A 13,516-nucleotide genomic window follows, 5' to 3' on the forward strand; every position below is an offset into this window, starting at 1 on the left:
TTCACCGGTCCCGCAACGAAGTGTTTAGCCGAACCATGCTCCCGCTAACGCGGGGGCACAGACGGCGTTGGTTTCCTGTCTGGTGGCACGGTAGGTTTTGGCTTGAAGCTAGACCTACGGGTGGACGCTGTTTTGGAGGGAGGTTCTTCTGCACACTTTGAGTCGGAGCGCTGGTCGTCGCTGCTCGCTTTTTCTCGCGGGCGCTTAGTAACTGCCGTAGCCGGCATTCCCATAGTGACGTCGGTGCACGTTTCTTCCTTCTTGCCTTCCCGTGTTTCGCTGGGCCCAGGCTCTTTGACAGTAGTTACGGTTACGGTATCGTTTGCAGGGGTAAGCTTTTGCGGTAGTTCCTCAGTGGCACTCTGAAGTTTCTGCGCTTCGTCTACATCGGGGGGCGTGGCCTCAGGCGTCTTGTCCTCGCTGGGATGTGTTTCGCTTGCTGCTGCTGTCTCTTCAGCGTCGACCTGATCCATCAGGTGTTCGTCTAATATGTCAATACGACCCGGCCCAGTAACGTTCGCGTAGCTACGCACGCACTGGGTCTCCTGGTGGCCGTAGCGGTGACACAGCCCACAGCTAGGCACGAGACATTCGCGACGAATATGGCCAGTACAATGACACCGGAGGCAAAGCGGAGGCCTTCCTGGCACGATGACTAGAGCATGATCCTCCCCTACTCGCACCTGGTGCGGCAGGTCTTCAACTGGCGTCCCTGCCTTCAAATGCAACGACACTAGGCGTGTATGTGACCCCTTGTCGTTGCAACCGGTAACACGCCATTTTTCTCTGGAGATTTCGGTCACGGCTCCGAATGGTGCCAGGGCTGCTTTGACGTCTTCATCGGGCGTGGTGTGGAGAAGCCAGTACAACTTCATTCTCACATCTTGGTTGCAGGGGTCAATCACAGCACAATGGTGGTCTTTCACGCTAAATGCTTTGGTAGACAAAAGTTTATTCTTGCCTTGAACGTCTTTGAAGGTGATGGCCCAGACGCGGTTCATTTGGTAGGCCCCGAGGGCAACCACTTCCGACATTAGCTGATGGCGGACTAGTGCATTACGAAAATGCTCGACGCGATAAGGCCTTGCCTTCAAGTCACCGTGTAAGAACACAGTAGTAAGTACAGTAGTTCCTGATGGCAGCTGTGGCAAAACAAGTTGATAATCCTGTTGGGTCGTTTCCGAAAACCTGATTCCGCGGCCCGAACGGGCCGCAACAGCCGCTCCTGCGGAGCTCGACATTCCACGACCGTACCGGACGGAAGCCGGAAGTAGAACCACTGAGCTATACCCCCGAATAAGAGCTCCCAGCAAGTTGTGCCCGCCTATAACTGCTATAAAATAAGTGTAGAACACCAGAAAAAAAGCCTGTAAAGGGGGCACCCGGGTTTGAACCGGGGACCTCTCGATCTGCAGTCGAATGCTCTACCACTGAGCTATACCCCCGAATTTTTTTTATTTATTACAATGCACAATTAACAAATACAAAACATTTTGAAAGAACATACATGCCATCAGTCCTATAAGGACTGGGGTTGTCTAATTAAAATTCTTTCAGTGCTGTCAGAGGTTTTATCCTCGACAGCCATTCGGGTACACATTCTTGTATTTTCTTTATTTCAATGAAACGAGACATGCTTTCGCGGAAATACGTACGCGCAGGCCTAGCGTCCGGGTCGCAGTAGTACCCAGACATCCTTGCACGCCATAAACTATGGAGGCCCTTGAGTATTATTAGGTCGAAGGGAACCCCGTCGTCATTCGTTACCGCTAAGTACCTGATGCCATGCGGATTTAACGGTAACTCCTTCTTCATTGTTCTTTGTAGGACATCCCAGAAGAACACTCCGGCCCAGCAATGCAAAAAGACATGGTCTATTGTTTCTGGTTGCTTGCAAATCAAGCAGTGCGAGCTCCAGGGTACAAGAAAGCCACGTTCTTCCATGAATGTCTTCACTGAGAGTGTTCCTGTGTGTAATTTAAAAAAGAATGTCTTTACCCCAGTAGGCACCTCCATATTTTTCACTCGCTTAAGGACATCCAGTCCTGATCTTCCACTGTATAGCGCTCTGTACAATGGCACTGGGAATACAATATCGCAAATATCTTTATACAATGTTTTCCTTTTAACGTTACATAAATACTCAAAAGAAAAACGCACACAAAGAAAGCGCCCACTATCTGCAACTTCTTTAAGATAGCCACGAAGCGTTCCGGGCATACTATCTGTACTAACAATATGTGCCGGCAAAACACCTCTCAACCTGAGTTGGCATACAGTGCGTAGAAACGGATCACGCACATCCCGAAAAAACAAAAACCTGTTCACAAGGTGGCGTACAAAAAGATGCGCCAAGCCCAGCCCCCCTTTCTTCACGTGCCGGAACCTTATAATCAACATTGGTTAAAGATATTGGCCTGTAAGATGTTACTAGCCTAAGTTTCTCCACTTGGTCACTCTTAGGGATGAGTATGGTATGAGCTTTTCCAAAAGAAGGCGGCAAAGTTTTGTTATCATACGCATCATTGAACAGCTCTGTTAGTAACGGCGACAGTTCTTTCTTAAAAGCTTTATATAAACACGCGCCCAGACCGTCCGGTCCAGGTGATTTGCCTTGGTTCAAATCATCAATCGCTTTTTCAACTTCACGTTCTGTTATTTTCCATTCCAATCGTTGTTTTGTATCGTCACTCACTCGCGGCATCCGAGATAGAAAGGCCCTTCTGAACTCGTCTATGTTCACTTCTTGAAACGCAAAGAGTGACTGATAATACTCTCGAAACGCTCGGCCTATGCTCTTGTAGCGGCAGCAGCATCGGCGTCGCACGAGAGTTGACGCAAACGCTCGCGTCTACACGAGGCTCGAGCGGCTGGCGCGTTCCGGCGCGGGCTAGCGTTCCGAAGATCATTAAAAAGAATGCTACGCTAAGCGACGGAGTGTTGGTTTTTCCTCTCCTGCGAGAGCACGATACTTTGACGGTCTACGTGGTCGCCCGTCGCCACAGTTTGGTGACCCGGACGTGATATTGCCATACGCTCCTGTGGTAGAGACGACCATGGACCAGACCGACGCTACGAGAGCTCAAGGCCAGAACCCTTCCGAGGAACGCGGTGAGCCCTCCTGTTCCGCCATCGCTGTCCGCCTCCCACAGTACTGGGACCAGCATCCTTCGGCGTGGTTTCTTCAGGCCGAAGCGCAATTTCAAGTCGCTGGTATCCGCTCTCAAGCCTCGAAGTTCCATTACGCCGTCGCAGCGCTCTCGCCCGCCGCCATTGACGAGGTAGCAGATTTGTTGAACTCCCCATTGTCTGCCGCCGCCTATGACGATCTCAAGGCAGCACTGCTACAGCGCACAGCAGCTTCACAGCGTTCTCGCATCCAGCAGCTTCTGTCCGCTGAAGAACTCGGCGACCGACGCCCTAGTCAACTTCTTCGCCGAATGAGCCAGCTGCTCGGAAACAACGCGAGATCCATCGACGACACGCTGTTGCGCGAACTGTTTTTGCAACGACTCCCGGCTAACGTGCAGATGGTCCTGGCGACAGCCTCTACCATGGACCTTACCGGACTTGCCGCTTTGGCCGACAAAGTCATGGAAGTAGCCACCCCAACCATCGCAGCCACGTCACCGTCTCCGGGTGACAATACAACCGCTCTGCAAACTCTTCCCTGCTCTTCTGCAGTGCAATCTCCGCTCGACTCCTTGTGTGAGCGCCTGGAACGCATCATCTGTGGAGCGGAGCATCGCCGCGCGTCTCGTCGCCCACGCAGCCGTAGTTCCAGCAGATCAAGACGCACGGGCACCCAAAATGAAACCTCAACTACAGCGCCTGGCGCTTGCTACTACCACCGCCGTTTTGGAAACGACGCTCGTCACTGTCGGCGTCCCTGCGCTTGGCAGGGAAACAGGCCGGCCGACCTCTAACGGCGACGAGTGGTCCGGCCCAGCACACAAGTCGCCTTTTCTACGTGACGGACAGAGTTACGGGACAACGATTCTTAGTCGATACAGGTGCTGACGTCAGCATTCTCCCCGCCCAGCGCTCCGACCGAAAAGCGACTCCTGTGTCGTTTTTGCAAGCCGTCAACGGCACCAGGATTCCAGTTTTCTCGTCACGCTCCGTCATGCTAAACCTTGGCCTTCGACGAGCGTTCCGCTGGATTTTCCTGGTTGCAGACGTCCGTCATGCAGTCATTGGAGCAGACTTCTTGCATAACTACGGACTCCTTGTCGACATCCAACGACGCCGTCTCATCGACTCCGTGACCCAGCTATCCGTTCCCGGCGTCCCATCATCAGGCACATCGCCCATAGCGCCTATTTCTGCCATGTTGGACGAACCTTTCGCCGCACTCCTACGCGAGTTTCCCACTTTGACGCGCCTACCGGACTGGACGCAACCGGTGCAACATGACGTGTGCCATCACATCGTCACCTCCGGCCCACCGGTCTACTTCCGACCCCGGCGTTTGTCCCCGGAGAAACTCAAGATCGCTCGCGCGGAGTTCGAACACATGCTGCAACTTGGCATCATCCGCCCTTCTTCCAGTAACTGGGCATCACCACTTCACATGGTGCCTAAGAAGACGGGCGACTGGCGCCCCTGCGGCGATTACCGGGCACTAAACAACGTCACAGTTCCTGATCGCTACCCTCTACCGAACATTCAGGACTTCACGGTAGCGTTGCACGGTGCGACGATCTTTTCTAAGATCGATCTCGTTCGCGCCTACCATCAACTACCGGTCGCTGAAGAAGACATTCCCAAGACCGCCATCACCACGCCCTTCGGTCTTTTCGAATTTCTCCGCATGCCTTTCGGTTTACGGAACGCGGGCCAATCTTTTCAGCGTTTCATCGATTCCGTCACCCGAGGTCTGCCTTTCGTTTTTGCATACATTGACGACCTCCTCGTGGCAAGCTCTTCGGCCGAAGAACATCTTCACCACTTGCGGTTGTTGTTTTCACGCCTTGCCAGTAAAGGAATTGTCATCAACGCCGCCAAGAGTGAATTCGGTCAAACCGAACTCGAGTTCCTCGGTCATATCGTCGACGCTAACGGCATTCGACCTCTGCCGTCCAAGATTCGCGTCATCGAAAACTTTCCCCGACCGACCACACTAACCAAGCTTCGCCAATTTCTCGGATTCGTCAATTTCTACCGCCGATTCATTCCCGAGTGCGCACGACTTATGGCTCCGCTAGACGCTCTCCTGGTAAACAAGCGCAAACAAGTGCTTCAGTGGACTGAAGAAGCCGCAGACGCTTTCGCAAAAGTCAAGTCTGCCCTCGCCGACGCCACGCTGCTTAGACACCCAAAGCCAGACGCACCCACTGCCATCATGACCGACGCTTCAAATACCGCCGTTGGTGCCGTTCTGCAGCAATTCATCGACAATGAGTGGCATCCACTCGCTTTTTTCTCCAAGAAACTGAAGCCTGCGCAGTCCCGCTACAGCGTTTTCGGCCGTGAATTACTCGCTGTTTACCTGGCTATCAAGCATTTTCGCCATTTCCTCGAAGGCCGTGCATTCACTGTCTTGAGTGACCACAAGCCCCTTGTGCACGCAACGAATCGTTCGGCGTCCTGTTACTCGCCCCGCGAGATTCGACAGCTTTCCTACATCTCCGAGTTTACAACAACGTTCCGCCACATCAAGGGCACCGACAACATTCCAGCTGACGTTCTGAGTCGTGTCAATGTCGTTTCCACGTTGACATCGGAACCTTTCATCATCGAGGCCGACTTACTCGCCAGTCAACAGCGTGACGACACTGAACTTCGTACACTCCAGAATTCGTCAACGTCCCTGAAATTGGAAGACGTCGTTGTGACCCCAGATGGTACGTCCATCGTCTGCGACACTTCTAACGACACACCCAGACCATACATTCCGGCATCCCTTCGCAGACGTCTATTCGAAACCGTGCACAACCTGTCGCACCCTGGCATACGCGCGACACAGAAGCTTCTTTCCAGTCGTTTCGTTTGGCCTCGGCTAAAGGCGCAAGTTCGCGATTGGGTTCGCTGCTGTTTGTCGTGTCAACGTTCGAAGATCCAGCGTCACCCCATTCCGCCTGCCAAGTCTTTCCTTCCACCGGATGCTCGTTTTGACACCGTACACCTGGACCTCGTCGGCCCTCTTCCACCTTCGAAAGGATACTGCTACATACTGACATGCATCGACCGTTACACACGGTGGCCAGAAGCTACACCTATATCTGATATCTCAGCGCCCACTGTTGCAGCAGCGTTCGTGTCTACGTGGATAGCAAGGTTCGGCTGCCCATCCACAATAATCACAGATCGCGGTCGACAGTTTGACTCAGCGTTCTTCAACGAGCTACTCAAACTACTCGGAACGACACGTTTTCGCACAACTGCTTACCACCCGCAGTCCAACGGACTGGTTGAACGTTTTCACCGGCATCTCAAGGCCTCCCTTATGGCACATGAATCGCCGGAGAAGTGGGTCCTGCATTTGCCTTTCATCTTACTTGGCATCAGAGCCGCACTCAAGAACGACCTAGGTTGCTCCTGTGCTGAGCTAGTCTACGGCACCCACCTACGCCTTCCGTGCGATTTCTTTGTCGCCACCCCCCAAACGCCTATGCCATCACCTGCCGACTACGTAGCCGAATTGCAAGCTTTCTTCAGCCAGATGCGCCCCGTGCCTACACGTTCACAAGAAGCAAGGTCCCCGTACGTTTCTCTCGCACTCAGCTCTGCTACCCACGTTTTCGTGCGTAACTGTGCCGTGCGGAAGCCTCTACAACCACACTACTCCGGGCCATATTGTGTTCTAGAGCGTCGTCCGACGACGTTTGTTGTGAATGTCAACGGCCGATCAGACACAATTGCCCTGGAACGTCTCAAACCCGCCTACATCGAAGCACCCGCGCCATCAGCTCCACCTGTATGCGACGCGACCCTGCTGCATCCTTCGTCGCCGCCTGCGCACGTGACACCCAAGACCAACGCGAAGACACGCCGCGTCACGTGGACTTTCCATCGTTCGTCGAACTTTCCTCCTCTCTAGGGGGGGGAGCCCTCTGTAGCGGCAGCAGCATCGGCGTCGCACGAGAGTTGACGCAAACGCTCGCGTCTACACGAGGCTCGAGCGGCTGGCGCGTTCCGGCGCGGGCTAGCGTTCCGAAGATCATTAAAAAGAATGCTACGCTAAGCGACGGAGTGTTGGTTTTTCCTCTCCTGCGAGAGCACGATACTTTGACGGTCTACGTGGTCGCTCGTCGCCACACTCTTACTATCGTCGGCAACTGTGCCATTCCATAAAATTCTGTCATGATTCCGTCGAGCTTGCACTTTTTCGAGTCCCAGCGCCCGTTTAGTGGGCGTCTCTCCAGCTACTAATGCATTTGCTCTTGCTCGCACAATCGCACCTTGATACCGTTCCTTGTCAAGCTGCTCGAGTTTTTCTTTAATGGCTCCTACATCTTGCGTATACGTCCCAGGCTCTTCGCACTCCAGCGCTATCAGCTGCTTAAGTGTCTTTCGTAAGCCCCTTTCTTTCATTTCCTTCTCAAATCGTAAGCAGCTCGATCTTTCTAAAGCTTTCATTTTTACGTTTTGTTTGAAATATTCCCATTTCTCTGCTATTGTTTCACTGTTTTCTTCACTTACTTTCCTGGCGGCCTCACGTACTGCCTCTAGAAATGGCTCGTCTTTTAGTAGTAAGGCATTCATTTTCCATAGTTCCCAATTAAAATCTTGTTTCTTCCTCTCCGTGCCTATATGACATTTCACTATGCAGTGATCTGAGAACGATACTGGTGCCACCGAATAACTATGGCGCTTTGGAATTATGTCTTGCGATACGTATATGCGGTCTAACCGCGCATGACTACTACCTTGGAATCGTGTGTACATGACTTCCCGCTCCCCCTCCAGGCACTCACAGACATCGTCCAGTTCATTATCACTAATTAGCTTAGTCAACACACTACTGCTTTTATCGCGAATACCAGCATTATTGACTCTATCCCGAGCCCTCAAAACACAATTGAAATCCCCCAACAAAACCATGCACTTATCAGTGCTAATATACTGAAAAAGGTTCGCAAAAAATGAAGCGCGTTCTTCCACAGCATTCGGTGCATATATGCACATGACTCTGAATTCCAATTCACGAAAAACAAAATCACAAAAAACGATCCTTCCGGTTTGACATGAAAATACATTTTTAACAAGGCCAGGCAACTTCTTAACAAACAGGACACAACCGGCGGACGTCCCTACCGCATGGCTCACGACCGCATAATATCTAGTCATGAAACGCCGCACCATGCTCCCGGTCTCCTCCTCTCCGTCAACCTTTGTCTCCTGGACAGCTAGAACGTCTAGGTCTTGGTCAGCGGCCAACCGTAGGACTTGGCTTTGCCTACGCTTGGCCGCCAACCCTTTCACGTTTAGTGTGGCAATAGTGAGCGACGGATTAGGAGCCATTATGAACTAAAGTATGAGATATACCCGGAGCATGGTGCTTACCTTTCACGACCAGCCCTCGGCTAGCCACCTCCGGGATCACCCGTCTTCTCGGCGTTATTCTTTTGCTGTGCTTTGTCACCAGGCTTTCTTTCGGGCGGAACATTTGGCTTCGGCTTGAAGACCGACCGCCTCCCAAGAGGCGTCTTCGCTGGTGGCCCGTCACTTGTGCTGGATGCCGCGCTGTCCTTGTCTCCGCCCTCGTCACGGGGGCGCTTGGAGGTGCCACCGAGACTAGCCGCCCGGTCCCCGTCGTTTGCATCCTCGCCATGTTGCATCGCTGACTCAGTCTCCTCACGTTCGCCTTCATTAGCACTTGCCTTCACAGGGTCTTCGTACCTCTCGACACGTGCAGGCCCAGTCATCTGCTCAGCACCCTCGACTACCTTGGCTTGAGCGACCTCCGGTACCGTCGTGGCATTTGTCGTCAATGAAGGCACTTGCACACCGGCTCCCTTAGCAGCTTCTTCTGTCTCGACTGCGTCCATGACGTGCTCTGCAGCAACATCAATCGCTGCTGGTCCTGTCACGGCCGCGTAAGATTTAACGCAGTCAGCGTCGACGTGGCCGAACCATCTGCATCTCGAACAGCGGGGGACTTTGCAATCACGGCGTACGTGTCCTGTCCCTCGGCAGCGCAGGCACTGCATGGGCCGCCCAGGTACGACCACCAATGCCAGCTCTCCGCCGACGCGGACCTGGTGAGGCAGGTCTTCCACTTTAATGCCGCTTCTCAGCTTCAGTAGCACGGTCCGGGTGGTCGAGGTCTTGTCTCCCATGCCATGGACGCGCCAACGCTCCCTGCTCACCTCTTCTACATTGCCGAAGGTTGTGAATGCCGCCCGGACGCCCTCGTCTGAAACGCCGTGCAGCAGCCAGTGAAGCCGGAGTTTCACCTGCTGGTCCTGCGGGTCGACGATGACACATCGACGCCCTTTCACCTGAAGCTCTTTCAGGGCCAGCAGGCGTTTTGTTGCAGCTGCGTCACTGAGGGTCACGGCCCAGACGTGATTGACCTGCTAGGCCCCGAGGCACACAACTGCCGGCAGCAGGCTTGTGGGCGTAAGCGCCTCCCGAAAATCCTCGACCTTGTACGGCCTCGCTCTTAGATCACCGTGTAAAAAGACGGTGTTGAGAACAATTCGTCCTTTTGGCAGTTGGGGCAAAATAAACTGGTAGTCCCTTTCATCGTCGTTGCTGAACCTGTTTCCGCGGCCCAAAGTGACCGCTGTCGCCGCCCCGCTCGAGGCCATCATTCAACGATCCGATCAGCTCGGCTGCCGGAAGCAGAATGCTATACCCCCGAATAAGAGCTCCCAGAAAGTTGTGCCCGCCTATAACTGCTATAAAATAAGTGTAGAACACCAGAAAAAAAGCCTGTAAAGGGGGCACCCGGGTTTGAACCGGGGACCTCTCGATCTGCAGTCGAATGCTCTACCACTAAACTATACCCCCGAATAAGAGCGCCCAGCATGTTGTGCCCGCCTATAACTGCTACAAAATAAGTGGAGAACACCAGAAAAAAAGCCTGTAAAGGGGGCACCCGGGTTTGAACCGGGGACCTCTCTATCTGCAGTCGAATGCTCTACCACTGAGCTATACCCCCGAATTTTTTTTTCTTTATTGCCTGTTTTATAAAAAAATACACGATTCACAGCTATTCTCCGCTGCGATTACAAAACAAAAAAGACAGTTCAATGTGCGGGTGTACCTTGTCGGTTAAATTTTGGTTTAAAAAGGCTGAATGTTTGCAAGCTGTTCAAATGCTGTTAACCACTCAGGTGGTTCGCTGAGCGCTTTAAACGCTTCGCGAATGTACAATACATATTCAGCAAAATATTCTTTGGCCGGTTTTGCGTCAACATCCTCATTACGCACCGCCATTCGTGTTTTCCACACGCTGTGCATGCAGAGTAACATCACCATATCACATGGCACGCCTTCTGTCTCCTCAAACGGTAAAAAACGGATTCCAAAAGGTGTTAAAGGAAATTCTTTTTTTAGTGTCCTTTGTAGAATGTCCCAAAGGAAGACTGAGTCCCTGCACTCCAGAAAAATATGCTCCATTGTCTCCGGTTTCTGACATATCTGGCAATTCACACTCCAGGGTACAAAGATCCCCTTCTCCTGCAGCCATGGCTTGACAGGAAGCGTGCCAGTGTGTAGCATGAAAAAAAAAAGTTTTTGTTGTTGCTCTTACAGGCATTTTCTTAACTCTTTTTAAGACATTCTGCTCACGCCCCAGTGTATATACTGCACGGTATATTGGTACTGGACACATGATATTAACTAAATCTCGGTATAATCGCTTTCTTGCGACTGTGTTCAGGTATTCCAAAGAAAAGTGCACTTTTAGAAAACGGAAAGAGCTTATCACTTCAAACAAAAAACCTCGGACAACCACTTGACGTATGACATACGACGTCACAACATATTCTGGCAGTGCGTCACCTAATCGCGTCTGGATAACGCACCGCAAAAAACAATCGCTTTCGTCGCGCAAGAACATGAAGCGCGACACAACTTGTTTCAAAAATAAAAGCGACAAACCCAACCCTCCTTTCTGCACAGCGTGAAACAGGTTCAGACGACTCGTGCGCTCCCATCCTGATCCCCACACGAACATAGCAAAAACCCTGTGCAACTTTTGTACACACACTCGGGATGTACATAAAACTTGCATCATATAAAACACTTTAGCGACAAGAAATAAATTGCAGACAGTGGCTCTCGAGAATTTTGACAGATTCTTGCCTCCCCACTTCGTTGTTTGTGCTTTAGCCCGCTCAGTTTGTTCAGTCCATTGCGTCGTGGTATCGCGATAGTATTCCAAAGGAACACCAAGATAACTGGTTGGCGTATCTGTGAACGGTACTGTTTCTAACACTGCAGGCCGGCTGTCCCATTCACCGTGCCAGAAGCCTAAGCTTTTTGGCCAGCTTATGGCACTCCCCGTTAGACTGCAAAACTTTCTTGCATCCTTGAATGCCTCCCGAATGCTCTCTTGGTCAATGCAAAAAAGTGCGATGTCATCTGCGTAAGCTAGTATTTTTACTTCCTGAGTTAAAAGACGGTAGCCGCGAATGTTTTCGTTTTCTCGTACCTTCAAACAGAAAGGTTCAAGAAAAATCGCAAAAAGTAAGGGCGACAAAGGGCACCCCTGGCACACACTGGATAATACTGGTATATTTTCGCTGAGTCTTTTATTGATTATTAGGTGAGCGGAACAGTTCTCATAAGCCATGGCTACTCCGTCCTGAATCACTTCGCCTACATTAATGTGTTTTAGCAGGGCAAGAAGTATGGTATGAGCAACCCTGTCAAAAGCTTTTTCTGGGTCTAACTGAACCATTGCTACACATTCGAGGTTCGCATCACAGCATTCCAATATACTCCTAGCGATGTGAATATTCGACAATATTGTTCTATTCCTGATACCGCATGTTTGGTGTGGGACTACTATGTATTTAATAACTGACTGCATCCTTTTTCCGAGCACCTTCATGTAGATTTTATAATCCGAATTCGTAAGACTTATGGGCCTGTATCCACCGACAGATTTCAGCTTTACCGTATCGGTGGCTTTCGGTATAAGCACAACATGACTTTTTCTGAATGATGGCGGCAAGTGCTTAGTTTCATGAGCTTCTGATATTACACAGCGCAGTATCTCGCTTATTTCGGCCTTGAAAGTTTTATAGAAAGCTGCTCCTAGGCCGTCTGGTCCAGGCGCCTTTCCTTTACCCAAGTCTTCTATGGCTTCTGTAATTTCTTTCGCAGAGATCGGTCTCTCGAGTCCCTCTTTTATTTCGTCTTGTAATTTTGGCAGAAGTGTTGGAAAGGTGTTCACAAACTCTTCTGTTACGGGCACCTGCCTACCGAGCAACGCTCGGTAGTGTTCAACGAAAGCTTTTTCAATTACTTCTGGGTCTTTTGACATTGTGATGTTAAAACAAATTTCTTTTATTATGTTTTTGGATGCGTAACCCTTTTCGTCACTGAGCGCGCGCTTAGTTGGCGCCTCTCCCAGCCACAGCTTCTCGGATCGTGCTCTTATCGCGGCTCATTGCTAAATTTGAGCGTCCACCCTTTCAAGTTCGCGTTTAATTTCTCTAATCTGTTTCGAAAACAATCCCGGTATTGTGCACTCCGCGTTTAGAAAATAATCGATTATGCTTTGCAGTTCTTTCTCTCTTTGTTTAGCTTTATGACGCATCACACAAGCCCTCTCGATCGCACTCATTTTCACTTCAATTTTAAACTGCTCCCACAGCTCAGCCCAATTTGTTGTAGCATCTATTTGCATTACGTCAATTTTTCCTTTTACCGTTTTGACAAACCATTCATCACTTAAGATCGTTTCGTTCATTTTCCACAGTTCCCAGTTAAAGTGAGACCCTCTATGTTTCGTGTCCAATGTACACATTACTAGGCTGTGATCACTGAAGCTCACGTGCTTTACTGCGTAGCTAGTGACCGTTCACGCAAGGTTTGCTGATACGTACAAACGATCTAGTCGAGCGTGACTCTGCCCTTGGAAATGAGTAAAAACAACGCTGTTACCGCTTAATATGCTTCCAACGTCTACTAAATCATAGTCTGCCACGATTGCGCAGAGTTGATGCGCACTTGTATCCCGTATTATTTTACTGGGCACCCTATCTTCGGACATGCAAACACAATTGAAGTCACCAAGAAGAACAACATTTCTTTCACACGTCAGGTGTGACTCAACAAAGTTAAAAAAAATTTCCTATCACTAATTTTGTCTGGAGCGTACACACAGACAATTCCCCAATCAATATTATTGAAAGAGAAATCACATAGGACCAATCGCCCATCTTGGGCCGACATTACACTCTGCGCAACAATACCTATTGAATTACGCAAAAATAAAAGACAGCCACCGGCCTTACCTACTCCATGACAAACACAAGTGTTGTAACGGGATTTAAAAACCTGAACCATTTTGTCCGTTTGCTCTTCGCTTTCAATTTTAGTTTCTTGAACA

General features: G+C 50.7%; 3 non-coding genes across 3 annotated transcripts; all 3 read right to left on the reverse strand.

The window, feature by feature from the left end:
• Positions 1-1,373: 1,373 nt before the first annotated feature.
• Positions 1,374-1,445, reverse strand: TRNAC-GCA (transfer RNA cysteine (anticodon GCA)). The gene has a single exon. It is a non-coding gene; the product is annotated as a tRNA-Cys (tRNA).
• Positions 1,446-9,888: 8,443 nt separating this feature from the next.
• On the reverse strand, positions 9,889-9,960 carry TRNAC-GCA (transfer RNA cysteine (anticodon GCA)). Its single transcript has one exon. It is a non-coding gene; the product is annotated as a tRNA-Cys (tRNA).
• Positions 9,961-10,039: 79 nt separating this feature from the next.
• Positions 10,040-10,111, reverse strand: TRNAC-GCA (transfer RNA cysteine (anticodon GCA)). Its single transcript has one exon. It is a non-coding gene; the product is annotated as a tRNA-Cys (tRNA).
• Between the last annotated feature and the right edge of the window lie 3,405 nt (positions 10,112-13,516).

Source organism: Dermacentor albipictus, chromosome 1 (assembly GCF_038994185.2).
Source record: "Dermacentor albipictus isolate Rhodes 1998 colony chromosome 1, USDA_Dalb.pri_finalv2, whole genome shotgun sequence".
Taxonomy (NCBI): domain Eukaryota; kingdom Metazoa; phylum Arthropoda; class Arachnida; order Ixodida; family Ixodidae; genus Dermacentor; species Dermacentor albipictus.